Source organism: Lontra canadensis, unplaced genomic scaffold (genome assembly GCF_010015895.1).
Source record: "Lontra canadensis isolate GAN:19392208 unplaced genomic scaffold, GSC_riverotter_1.0 scaffold97, whole genome shotgun sequence".
Taxonomy (NCBI): domain Eukaryota; kingdom Metazoa; phylum Chordata; class Mammalia; order Carnivora; family Mustelidae; genus Lontra; species Lontra canadensis.
Window position 1 is genome coordinate 6,797,484 of NW_022631091.1, and position 13,394 is coordinate 6,810,877.

Here is a 13,394-nt window from a genome sequence, read left to right on the forward strand (position 1 = left end):
CCCCGGGGCCAGCTTCGCTTCCCGCTAAGGCTGCGCCCACTAGCATGCCCCCCTGCATATGACTGTGAAGCACCTCACTCTCTGGTTTGCCATGACATCGTGGCTTCCCTGCAGGTGAAGTTGGCAGAAAACCAGGGACCTTGTCCAAGGCGTCCCAGTCGGTCAGTGCCAGGTGACACCCCTGGGACCTGACACCTGGGTTCCCACTCGCCCCTTGGAGGTAGAGCTCCAAGTCATCTCTGGCGACAGCACGTGACTCAACACGATCGCAAGTGAGGGGAGGTTCGTAGGGCCGAGAGCCCTTTCAGAACGGGTGAGGTTTCTTCGAGCGCCGCTCTTACAGCGCGGCCGTGGACGCGGCTCTGCACGGAGATGACAGCGCGACCCGCAGACGCACACATGTGCGCGTGTGAGTGTGCCCCCGCTCTGCCTGCGTTTGGTCATGTCTGCCTCGACGGTAACTTCTCAAAGGCAGCTCCATGACTTCGCCCCAGCTCAGCCCTTCAGGAATAAAACTCGACAACAGGCATCCGGTGGTGACTTTATCCTTGGATTTGGCTCATTGGAACAGGTGCTGACTAAAATGCACTGATTTTTAAAAACGTTCTAGCGAAGTCACTTTTCCTCCAGTTATTTTAGCAATACTTCAACATTTTAAATAGCTTTGAACTGCATATAGAGCTTGAAATAATAACTTTGTTAGTAGGAATGAACCAAAAAATCCCAAAAGCTTCTGATGTCCTTTAACCCACACGTGCACCCATGCTAGTTGCTTTTGTTGTTGTTGCTATTGTTTTATTTTTTTATAAACATATAATGTATTAGTAGCCCCTGGGGTACAGGTCTGTGAATCGCCAGGTTTACACACTTCACAGCACTCACCATAGCACATATCTTCCCCAATGTCCTTAACCCCACCACCCCACCATCTCCCTACCCCCCTACCCCTGGCAACCCTCAGATTGTTTTGTGAGATTAAAAGTCTCTTATGGTTTGTTTCCCTCCTGATCCCATCTTGTTTCATTTATTCTTTTCCTCCCCTCCAAGTCCCCCACATTGCATCTCCACTTCCTCATATCAGGGAGATCATACAATAGTTGTCTTTCTCCGATTAACTTATTTTGCTAAGTGTAATACCCTCTAGTTCCATCCACATCATTGCAAATGGCAGGATTTCATTTCTTTTGATGGCTGCATAGTATTCCTATATATATATATATATATATATATATATATATATATACCACCTCTTCTTTATTCATTCATTCATTGATGGGCATCTAGGTTCTTTCCATAGTTTGGTTATTATAGACATTGCTGCTATAAACATTCGGTTGCACGTGCCCCTTTGGATCACTATGTTTGTATCTTTAGGGTAAATACCCAGCAGTGCAATTGCTGGGTCATAAGGTAGCTCTATTTTCAACTTTTTGAGGAACCTCCATGCTGTTTTCCAGAGTGGTTGCACCAGCTTGCATTCCCACCAACAGTGCAGGAGGGTTCCCCTTTCTCCGCATCCTCGCCAGCATCTGTCGTTTCCTGACTTGTGAATTTTAGCCATTCTGGCCGGTGTGAGGTGGGATCTCATCGTGGTTTTGATCTGTACTTCCCTGATGCTGAGTGATGAGGAGCACTTTTTCATGTGTCTGTTGGCCATCTGGATGTCTTCTTTGCAGAAATGTCTGTTCATGTCCTCTGCCCATTTCTTGATTGGATTATTTGTTCTTTGGGTGTTGAGTTTGATAAATTCTTTATAGATTTTGGACACTAGCTCTTTATCTGATATGTCGTTTGCAAATATCTTCTTCTATTCTGTCAGTTGTCTTTTGGTTTTGTTAACTATTTCCTTCGCTGTGCAAAAGCTTTTGATCTTGATGAAGTCCCAGTAGTTCATTTTTGCCCTTGCTTCCCTTGCCTTTGGCGATGTTCGTAGGAAGAAGTTGCTGTGGCTGAGGTCAAAGAGATTGCTGCCTGTGTTCCCCTTAAGGATTTTGATGGATTCCTTTCTTAAATTGAGGTCCTTCATCCATTTTGAGTCTATTTTCATGTGTGGTGTAAGGAAATGATCCAGTTTCATTTTTCTGCATGTGTTGAAGAGACTGTCTTTATTCCACTGGACATTCTTTCCTGCTTTGTTGAAGATTAGTTGACCATAGAGTTGAGGGTCTATTTCTGGGCTCTCTATTCTGTTCCAATGATCTTTGTGTCTGTTTTTGTGCCAGTACCATGCTGTCTTGATGATGACAGCTTTGTAATAGAGCTTGAAGTCTGGAATTGTGATGCTACCAACTTTGGCTTTCTTTTTCAATATTCTTCTGGCTATTCGAGGTCTTTTCTGTTTCCATACAAATTTTAGGATTATTTGTTCCATTTCTTTGAAAAAAATGGGTGGTATTTTGATAGGGATTGCATTAAATGTGTAGATTGCTTTAGATAGCATAGACATTTCCACAGTATTTGTTCTTCCAATCCATGAGCATGGAACATTTTTCCATTTCTTTGTGTCTTCCTCAATTTCTTTGATGAGTACTTTATAATTTTCTGAGTATAGATTCTCTACCTCTTTGGTTAGGTTTATTCTTAGGTATCTTATGGTTTTGGGTGTAATTGTAAAAGGGATTGACTCCTTAATTTCTCTTTCTTCTGTCTCGTTGTTGGTGTAAAGAAATGCAACTGATTTCTGTGCATTGATTTTATATCCTGACACCTTACTGAATTCCTGTACAAGTTCTAGCAGATTTGGAGTGGAGTCTTTTGGGTTTTCCACATATAGTATCGTATCATCTGCAAAGAGTGATAGTTTGACCTCTTCTTTGCTGATTTGGATGCCTTTAATTTCTTTTTGTTGTCTGATTGCTGAGGCTAGGACTTCTAGTACTATGTTGAATAGCAGTGGTGATAATGGACATCCCTGCCATGTTCCTGACCTTAGCGGAAAAGCTTTCAGTTTTTCTCCATTGAGAATGATATTTGCGGTGGGTTTTTCATAGATGTCTTGGATAATATTGAGGTATGTGCCCTCTATCCCTACACTTTGAAGAGTTTTGATCAGGAAGGGATGCTGTACTTTGTCAAATGCTTTTTCAGCATCTATTGAGAGTATCATATGGTTCTTGTTCTTTCTTTTATTAATGTGTTGTATCACATTGATTGATTTGTGGATGTTGAACCAAACTTGCAGCCCTGGAATAAATCCCACTTGGTCGTGGTGAATAATCCTTTTAATGTACTGTTGGATCCTATTGGCTAGTATTTTGGTGAGAATTATCACATCTGTGTTCATCAAGGATACTGGTCTGTAATTCTACTTTTTGATGGGATCCTTATCTGGGTTTGGGATCAAGGTGATGCTGGCCTCATAAAATAAGTTGGAAGTTTTCCTTCCATTTCTATTTTTTTTGGAACAATTTCAGGAGAATAGGAAGTAATTCTTCTTTAAATGTTTGGTAGCATTCCCCTGGGAAGCCATCTGGCCCTGGGCTCTTGTTTATTGGGAGATTTTTGATGACTGTTTCAATCTCCTTACTGGTTATGGGTCTGTTCAGGTTTTCTATTTCTTCCTGGTTCAGTTTTGATAGTTTATACGTCTCTAGGAATGCATCCATTTCTTCTAGATTGTCAAATTTGCTTGTAATATGTTACAAGCTCATAATATGTTCTTATAATTGTTTGTATTTCTTTGGTGTTGGTTGTGATCTCTCCTCTTTTATTCATGATTTTATTTATTTGGGTCCTTTCTCTTTTCTTTTTGATAAGTCTGGCCAGGGGTTTATCAATCTTATTAATTCTTTCAATGAACCAGCTCCTACTTTCGTTGATTTGTTCTATTGTTTTTTTGGTTTCTATTTCATTGATTTCTGCTCTGATCTTTATTATTTCTCTTCTCCTGCTGGGTTTAGGCTTTCTTTGTTGTTCTTTCTCCAGCTCCTTTAGGTGTAGGGTTAGGTTGTGTGTTTGACACCTTTCTTGTTTCTTGAGAAAGGCTTGTATCATTATATATTTTCCTCTCAGGACTGCCTTTGCTGTGTCCTAAAGATTTTGAACTGTTGTGTTTTCATTATCATTTGTTTCCATGAATTTTCTCAATTCTTCTTTAATTTCCTGGATGACCCATTCATTCTTTAGAAGGATGCTCTTTAGTCTCCATGTATTTGGGTTCTTTCCAAATTTCCTCTTGTGATTGAGTTCTAGCTTCAGAGCATTGTGGTCTGAAAATATGCAGGGAATGATCCCAATCTTTTGATACCGGTTGAGACCTGATTTAGGACCCAGGATGTGATCTATTCTGGAGAATGTTCCACGTGCACTAGAGAAGAATGTGTATTCTGTTGCTCTGGGATGGAACATTCTGTATATATCTGTGATGTCCATCTGGTCCAGCGTGTCATTTAAGGCCTTTATTTCCTTGTTGATCTTTTGCTTGGATGATCTGTCCATTTCCATGAGGGGAGTGTTAAAGTCCCCTACTATTATTGTATTATTGTCGATGTGTTTCTTTGATTTTGTTATTAATTGGTTTATGTAGTTGCCTGCTCCCATATTAGGGGCATAGATATTTAAAATTGTTAGATCTTCTTGTTGGACAGACCCTTTGAGTATGATATAGTGTCCTTCCTCATCTCTTATAGTCTTTGACTTAAAATCTAATTGATCTGATGTAAGGATTGCCACCCCAGCTTTCTTTTGATGTCCATTAGCATGGTAAATTGTTTTCCACTCCCTCACTTTAAATCTGCAGGTGTCTTTGGGTCTAAAATGAGTTTCTTGTAGACAGCATATTGGTGGGTTTTGTTTTTTTATCCATTCTGATACCCTGTGTCTTTTGATTGGGGCATTTAGCCCATTAACATTCAGGGTAACTACTGAGAGATGTGAATTTAGTGCCATTGTATTGCCTGTAAGGTGACTGTTACAGCATATTGTCTCTGTTCCTTTCTGATCTACTACTTTCAGGCTCTCTCTTTGCTTAGAGGACAAAGGACCCCTTTCAATATTTCCTGTAGAGCTGCTTTAGTGTTTACAAATTCTTTTAGTTTTTGTTGTCCTGGAAGCTTTTTATCTCTCCTATTTTCAATGATAGCCTAGCTGGATATAGTATTCTTGGCTGCATGTTTTTCTTGTTTAGTGCTCTGAATATACCATGCCAGGTCTTTCTGGCCTGCCAGGTCTCTGTGGATAAGTCTGTTGCCAATCTAATATTTGTACCATTGTATTTACAGACTTCTTGTCTGGGGCTGCTTTCAGGATTTTCTCTTTGTCACTAAGACTTGTACATTTTACTATTAGCTGATGGGGTATGGACCTATTCTTATTGATTTTGAGGAGGGCTCTCCATGCCTCCTGAATTTTGATGCTTGTTCTCTTTGCCATTTTAATGAAATTCTCTACAATAATTCTCTCCAATATACCTTCTGCTACCCTCTCTCTTCTTCTTCTGGAATCCCAATTATTCTAATGTTGTTTCATCTTATGGTATCACTTATCTCTCGAATTCTCCCCTCGTGGTCCAGTAGTTGTTTATCTCTCTTTTGCTCAGCTTCTTTATTCTCCATCATTTGGTCTTCTATATCACTGATTCTCTCTTCTGCCTCAATTATCCTAGAAATAAGAGCCTCCATTTCCATTGCACCTTATTAATAGCTTTTTTTATTTCAACTTGATTAGATTTTAGTTCTTTTATTTCTCCAGAGAGGGCTTTTATTTCTCCAGACAGGGTTTCTCTAATATCTTCCATGCCTTTTTTGAGCCCACCTAGCACCTTGAGAATCATAATTCTGAACTCTAGATATGACATATTACCAATGTCCATATTGATTAGGTGTCTGGCCTTTGGTACTGCCTCTTGTTCTTTTTTTTTTTTTTTTTTTTTTTTTGTGGTGAGTTTTTCCGCCTTGTCATTTTATCCAGATAAGAATATATGAAGGAGCGAATAAAATACTAAAAGGGGGGCAAAGACCCCAGTAAAATGTGCTTTAACCAAATCAGAAGAGACCCCAAATCATAGGGGGAAGAAAGGGGGTAAAAAGAAGTTCAGAAAAAAAATTCAAAAAAGAAAAAAAATATAAAAAAGATTATATATATATTAAACTGGTGAATAGAACAGGGCCACCCACTTAATTTGGGGAGTATTTTGGTCTCTTAGAAGAAACTACCTCCCAATATTTTAAAGAATGAAAAATACATATAAGGGTAAACATGATGAAGGGTTGGAATATGACTATAAAGATGAAAATTTTTTTAAATTTCTTTTTTCTCTTTTTATTTTTTTAACATTTTTTAAAAATTTATTTTCAGCATAACAGTATTCATTGTTTTTGTACCACACCCAGTGCTCCATGCAATACGTGCCCTCTCTAATACCCACCACCTTGTTGTCCCAACCTCCCACCCCCCGTCCCTTCAAGACCCTCAGGTTGTTTTTCAGAGTCCATAGTCTCTCATGGTTCACCTTCCCTTCCAATTTCCTTCAACTCCCTTCTCCTCTCCATCTCCCTTCTCCTCTCCATCTCCCCATGTCCTCCATGTTATTTGTTATGCTCCACAAATAAGTGAAACCATATGATACTTGACTCTCTCTGCTTGACTTATTTCGCTCAGCATAATCTCTTCCAGTCCCATCCATGTTGCTACAAAAGTTGGGTGTTCATCCTTTCTGATGGAGGCATCATACTCCATAGTGTATATGGACCACATCTTCCTTATCCATTTGTCCGTTGAAGGGCATCTTGGTTCTTTCCACAGTTTGGAGACCGTGGCCATTGCTGCTATAAACATTGCGGTACAGATGGCCCTTCTTTTCACTACATCTGTATCTTTGGGGTAAATACCCAGTAGTGCAATTGCAGGGTCATAGGGAAGCTCTAGTTTTAATTTCTTGAGGAATCTCCACACTGTTCTCCAAAGTGGCTGCACCAACCTGCATTCCCACCAACAGTGTAAGAGGGTTCCCCTTTCTCCACATCCTCTCCAACACATGTTGTTTCCTGTCTTGCTAATTTTGGCCATTCTAACTGGTGTAAGGTGGTATCTCAATGTGGTTTTAATTTGAATCTCCCTGATGGCTAGTGATGATGGACATTTTTTCATGTGTCTGATAGCCATTTGTATGTCTTCATTGGAGAAGTGTCTGTTCATGTCTTCTGCCCATTTTTTGATATGATTATCTGCTTTGTGAGTGTTGAGTTTGAGAAGTTCTTTATAGATCCTGGATATCAACCTTCTGTCTGTACTGTCATTTGCAAATATCTTCTCCCATTCCGTGGGTTGCCTCTTTGTTTTGTTGACTGTTTCCTTTGCTGTGCAGAAGCTTTTGATCTTGATGAAGTCCCAAAAGTTCATTTTCACTTTTGTTTCCTTTGCCTTTGGAGACATATCTTGAAAGAAGTTGTTGTGGCTGATATCGAAGAGGTTACTGCCTATGTTCTCTTCTAGGATTCTGATGGATTCCTGTCTCACGTTGAGGTCTTCTATCCATTTTGAGCTTATCTTTGTGTATGGTGTAAGAGAATGGTTGAGTTTCATTCTTCTGCATATAGCTGTCCAGTTTTCCCAGCACCATTTATTGAAGAGACGGTCTTTTTTCCACTGTATATTTTTTCCTGTTTTGTCGAAGATTATTTGACCATAGAGTTGAGGGTCCATATCTGGGCTCTCTACTCTGTTCCACTGGTCTATGTGTCTGTTTTTATGCCAGTACCATGCTGTCTTGGTGATCACAGCTTTGTGGTAAAGCTTGAAATCAGGTAACGTGATGCTACAAGTTTTATTTTTGTTTTTCAACATTTCCTTAGCGATTCGGGGTCTCTTCTGATTCCATACAAATTTTAGGATTATTTGTTCCAGCTCTTTGAAAAATACCAGTGGAATTTTGATCAGAACGGCATTAAAAGTATAGATTGCTATAGGCAGTATAGACATTTTAACAATGTTTATTCTTCTGATCCAAGAGCATGGAATTGTCTTCCATCTTTTTGTGTCTTCTTCAATTTCTTTCATGAGTGTTCTGTAGTTCCTTGAGTACAGAACCTTTTAATTTCTAAAAAAGGAGTTGATAAGTTGGTTGGGAGAATAAATAAAAAGAAAGTGAAGAGATTTTGTTCAGGCTGGAGACTAGAACAAAGCCCTGTGATAGATTTAGGGTATATTTTGATCTATTAGAAGTTATATCCCAAATTTTTTTAGAAGAAAAAACCCTATGTGTATACAAAAAATAAAGTTAGATACAATGAAGGACAAAATATGACTATAATGATGAAGGTTCAAAAAATGTTTTTTTGAAAGGTATTGTTAAGATAAACTAGTTTAAAAACGTTAAAAGAGGAAAGGGTAAAAGTTAAAAAATTTAGCATAAGAAAAAAATAAAATTTAAAAATATTAATTAACTTTGCAAGACTAAAGAATCATGGGGAGAAAGCCATGAATTCCATGCCTTGCTTTCTCCTCCTCTGGAATTTCACTGTTCTCCTTGGTAAGTGAACTTGGTCGTGGCTGGATTTCTTGTTGATCTTCTGGGGGAGGGGCTGTTGTAATGATTCTCAAGTGTCTTTGCCTAAGGCGGAATTGCAGCGCCCTTACCAGGAGCCGGGCTAAATAATCCGCTTGGGTTCGCTTTCAGGAGCTTTTGTTCCCTGAACACTTTCCATAGAGTTCTGGAGGACTGAAATGAAAATGGCGGCCGCCCAGTCTCTGGCTGGAGGAGCCGAGAGCTTGGGGCCCGTTCCTCAGTGCGCCCTCAGAGAAAAGCACACAATCACTTCCATCTCCCTGGCCTCCGGCTGTGCTCCGAGCTCACCTGGCTTGGGACCAAGCATCTCTGTCTCTGGCACACAGCCCTGCCTGGAGTCCCCGAACCCCGCAGATCCCTGTGATCTTCCAGGGAGGTCTCCCTGGCTCTTGTGGGGTCCCCACTCACAGAGCAGTGGCCTTTGCCTCAGATCACCATTTAAGGTAACTCCAGGTTGAGAGCTCACTCCTCAGCTCCGTCTCTGTAACCGGCTTCCCCGCTCTAATACCTGTGAGCTCTGTGACACTCAGACACCCCCGATCCTTCTGTGACCCTGCGGGACCTGAGGCCACATGGTCCCTGCCGGGGCTCCACCCCCACTTAGCCTCTGGAGTGATGTCCCTCAGTGGAGCAGACTTTTAAAAGTTTTGATTTTGTGCCCGTTGCTCCACTGCTTGCCGGGAGCTGGCCCCTCCCCCCATGGTCTATCTTTCCGTAGCTTTAGATTCACTTCTCCACCCGTCCTGCCTTCTTGAAAGTGGTTGATTTTCTCTTTCTGGAATTGCTGCTCTTCTTCTCTTTGATCTCCTGTTGGATTTGTAGGTGTTCGGAATGGTTTGATAAGCTATCTAGCTGATCTCCTGCTACCTGATGTCATCTCAGCCTGCTACTTCTCCGCCATCTTGACTCCTCCCCGTGCTAGTTTTGACCTTGACCTTGCACATTACCATGGAAGGATTCAGACACTCCAGGGTAAACAAGAGGAGAGAACCAGGTGGCCTCACACAGCAGTCACATGAATTAAGCAGCTCTGGGAGTTCTGCCCTTTGTGCTGGAGCTCTGACCCCTAGACGCAGCTCTTCACCACACCACGGTGCTGCCAAAGCAACAACACAGATGCATTTTGTCCAAATGAGGACACTTTTCAAACATAGAAAAAGGCATGTTTCTCTGGGACAACAGACCTAAACCGTGAGTCTCCCAGGCAGATGGGAAGGGTATTGAATGCCGACCAGATTCTCTAACCAATCATGTCTCCACACCACTAAAGAGGTATTGGCATGTGGCTGTGGGTAACCATAGGTTTCGTGAGCCGAGATCCCTGAGCATGGGTGGAAACAGGTTAGAGTGTGAAAGCTGTCCAGGCTATGATCGTGTTCTTATTGTAGATAATTTAGGGACTATCTGCTAGACATGTGGCATAATTTTGGGGGTCTTGGACTCCTTATACCAGTTGCATAAAGAATGAGGCAGCCTTTGAAAAGTGAGGTAACTCTGGGAGCTGGTGGGAGAGCCCATGCAGAGACAGGGCTGACATTGGCCGGTGCATCCAGGCTGCGCCCCACACCCATCCCCTGTGTGGGGTGCCAGGCTGCGGGGTTAACGCACAGACCTCAGTCCTGGCAGAGTCCCAGGTTAAAGAGCCAAGGATGGGAGGCAGGGAGACAAACAACCCAGTTATCAGACTGAGAATCTGAAATAAAGCAGCTGTCTTAGAAATAGAGCAGACAGGATTCATCGGCTGAGGGAGTGGCTGAAGGAGGCAGAGAGAGGGGACAGAGCTTCCTGACTCCATGGACCCTGTTTGTGGTCATAACAGGAAAACTGGGAGAGAGAGTGAGTGAGGTGGGCTCTGAGCTGGAAACAGTCATCCCAGGAACGCCGATGGTCCCAGAGGCACTGTAGCTTCACACCGATTTTCAGAACCGGTGGATCAACCACTCCTGGTGGTAGATTAGCATGTTAACCTTAGGGTAGAGTCGGTGAAAACATTTCTTATAATACCCCTTATCCTCATGGAATATTTTGAAGATATTACAGAGACTTCCAAACTAATCAGCTAATAATGGTAAAAGAAAAACCCCTTAACTTTATTAATTATAATAACTTCAATGGGCCCCCATCTAAGCTGACTTGATCTTCTGTTAACCTAGTCAGTCTGTTATTAACAGGTGAATCAGACTATCTCACTTTGTTCTGTGTTCAGATACTCCCTTGGGTTGAGTGGGTCATGGGACTCATTCCCTTCTGTGCTCCGCATGTCAGTTGGGATCCTGTCATACATCAGTCCTGTGGGGTTCAACTCCTGTACTGCAGAACCTCACGATTTGTTTCATAGTCCATGAAATTCACCCATTTCAAGGATTCAGTTCAGATATTTTAGTTCATCCAGAGCTCATCCAACCAGAGCCCCCATGCGTGCCATTGGCAGTACCCCTTTCCTTGCTCTCACCCCTGCCCCCCGCAAGCTGTCACCCCTCCCTGGATTTGTCTGTCCCCAATATTCCACATAAACAAAATCCTGCCACTTGACATCTTCTGGGACTGGCTTCTTCTCGCTTAACACAGTACTCTCCAGGCTTGTCCTGGGTGTGGTGTGTGCCTGTGCCTGTGCCTTCTCTCTTTTGATCAACAATACTTCATCGTATGGCTAGACCCCATTTTATCCATCCGTCTGTCCGTGGATGGACACTTGAGTTGTTTCCACTTGCTTGGCTATTTCAAATAATGCCACTATAAACATTTGTGTTCAAGTTCTGGTTTAGTTCTCTTGGATATACACTTCGGAGTAGAATAACTGAATCAGATGGTACCTTGATGTCTAGAATTTTGAGGACCTGGCCAACTTTTTCCCAAGTGGCTTTGACACTTCCATTCCCATCGGCAATACAAAAGGTTCCAAATTCTCTACATCCTCCCCAACAGCAGTTACCTTCTGCTGTTTTCACTTGAGCTGCCTCCATGGGTTTGAAGGGAGAGCGTGTGTGGTTTGGACCTGTATTTCCTTAACAACTAATGAGGGAGCACATCTTCTCGTGGGCTCATCAATCATTATACATGTATTATATAGAATATATTTTCTTTGGAGAAATGTTCATGACCTGAGCTGAAAGCAAGAACCAGGGGGACGCTTAACCAATGGGGCTACCCAGGCCCCCCACGGGGATGGTACTTGTCATGGACTTGGTCAAATGTACCTATATCTGCAAAGCTTTGGCTCTTGGCTTCCACACCAAAGAGCTGAGGAGGAGGGGAGGAGGGGAAGAGCAGAGCTGACGGCCAACCATGGTTCAGAAAGTTCTGTACCCGGACAATTTTCAGCCCGTTCTCTTGCTTTGGTTAGTCACCAGAATTCCGAAGTGGTTTATTTTTTGTTGTTTTGCTGGTATTTTTATTGTCTTGGGGGAGAAGCAAGTTCACTGAGACATTCACTGGCATTCCAGAAGCGAATCTGTGATTACTCATCAAGAGACAGGCATTAGAAGAAAACATGGTGTGTTCAAAATACTGGTCAATGCTTATGGGAAAACGTCTGGGAATTTTGTATCATCTAAATTTTCCTTTTATATGATGTTGTCAACTTCAAAGAACAATTTTGTTTTATGGATTTGGGTGCAATAAGTTATTAACACATGTGCAGGACTACAATATCCATAGATATTTCATTCCTTATACAACGGAAAATTGACTGTAATAAAGAAAGTACACCGTTTGTAGCCGATTCAAATTACTACTTTTTTTAAGGGCATTTTTGAGTTATCATGGAATCAACTGGGAAGCAATCATAATGGGAGCCTCGACATTCTAGGAACCCTCTCAGCCCCGGCACTAACAGCTTCCACAGCCCAAACGCCTAAGATTCCATGAAAATCAGAACAATTGAAAGAAGGAAACTGCATTACTGATTAGGAAAGCGACTTCAGATCCTGGGACGGAACAGTGGAATTCTTGGTGGGGTAGGTGCCTTAGAGTTTTTTTGCTTTTGTCAGTGGAATGTTTGTTGTTTCCTATGAAATAAAAAACAGATGAAAAGAAGTCAGATGGTTTCGACTATGTGAATTATTAAGTCTGGAGCAGAGCAGACCTCGCAGCTTCTGCGACATTACTCCAGCCAGCTCTACACAGGTTTAAGAAGTGGCAGAAAGTCTCTGGCTTCCACTGGCAGTTGTGTATGGCAACCTTTGAATCAGAAATGGCTTACACACTAATGCTTTATGCATTTTTGGAATCTTGCCATCCTGTATGGAAATAGCCACCCTTTCTCTGCCTTTCACACAGCACTGACACCCCGTGGGGCTGCGTGGGAAGGTCCAAGCTGTGGTCTGAAATCCCAGGGGCTCCTGCGTGGCTCAGCAGGCTCCTCGCGGAGGCTAACAGGGCTGTCCTTTCGCAGAGCTGTCACAGAGTGTCCCAGAGCTGTGCTCCAGGTAATCTGTTTGACTCTTAATCACACATCATCAGGACTGAGGTCCAAAGGCGTCGCTGCTGTGTAACTTCCCACATGTTTCTGCGCTCTGTCCCGCAAGCATGCTGGAAGAACTTGGAGGACAAGACAGTCTCACCCTTTAATGCCAGCATCCTGCCTTCCAATCAACACGACAGTATTTTGTGGTTTGATGAAGCAAAGGCTGCCTTTCCAAGCAATAGCATCCTCTTAAAAAGAATAAAGTTAATCTGAGGTCCCGAAGGCTGGAAAGGAGAGAATGACCCAAAAATACCCTCTACGAACACTCAAAATGCTGTTTTACCTGAGAGTTATGTCTGCGGGGTCTTGTGCTCCAGACAACTGCATGCAGGTCAGGGTGCACCAGCTTTAAACCACAAAGACCCGCATGTACATTTGCATCTCAGATTGAACTGTAAATTTTTATCTTACCCAAATGGTGACTTT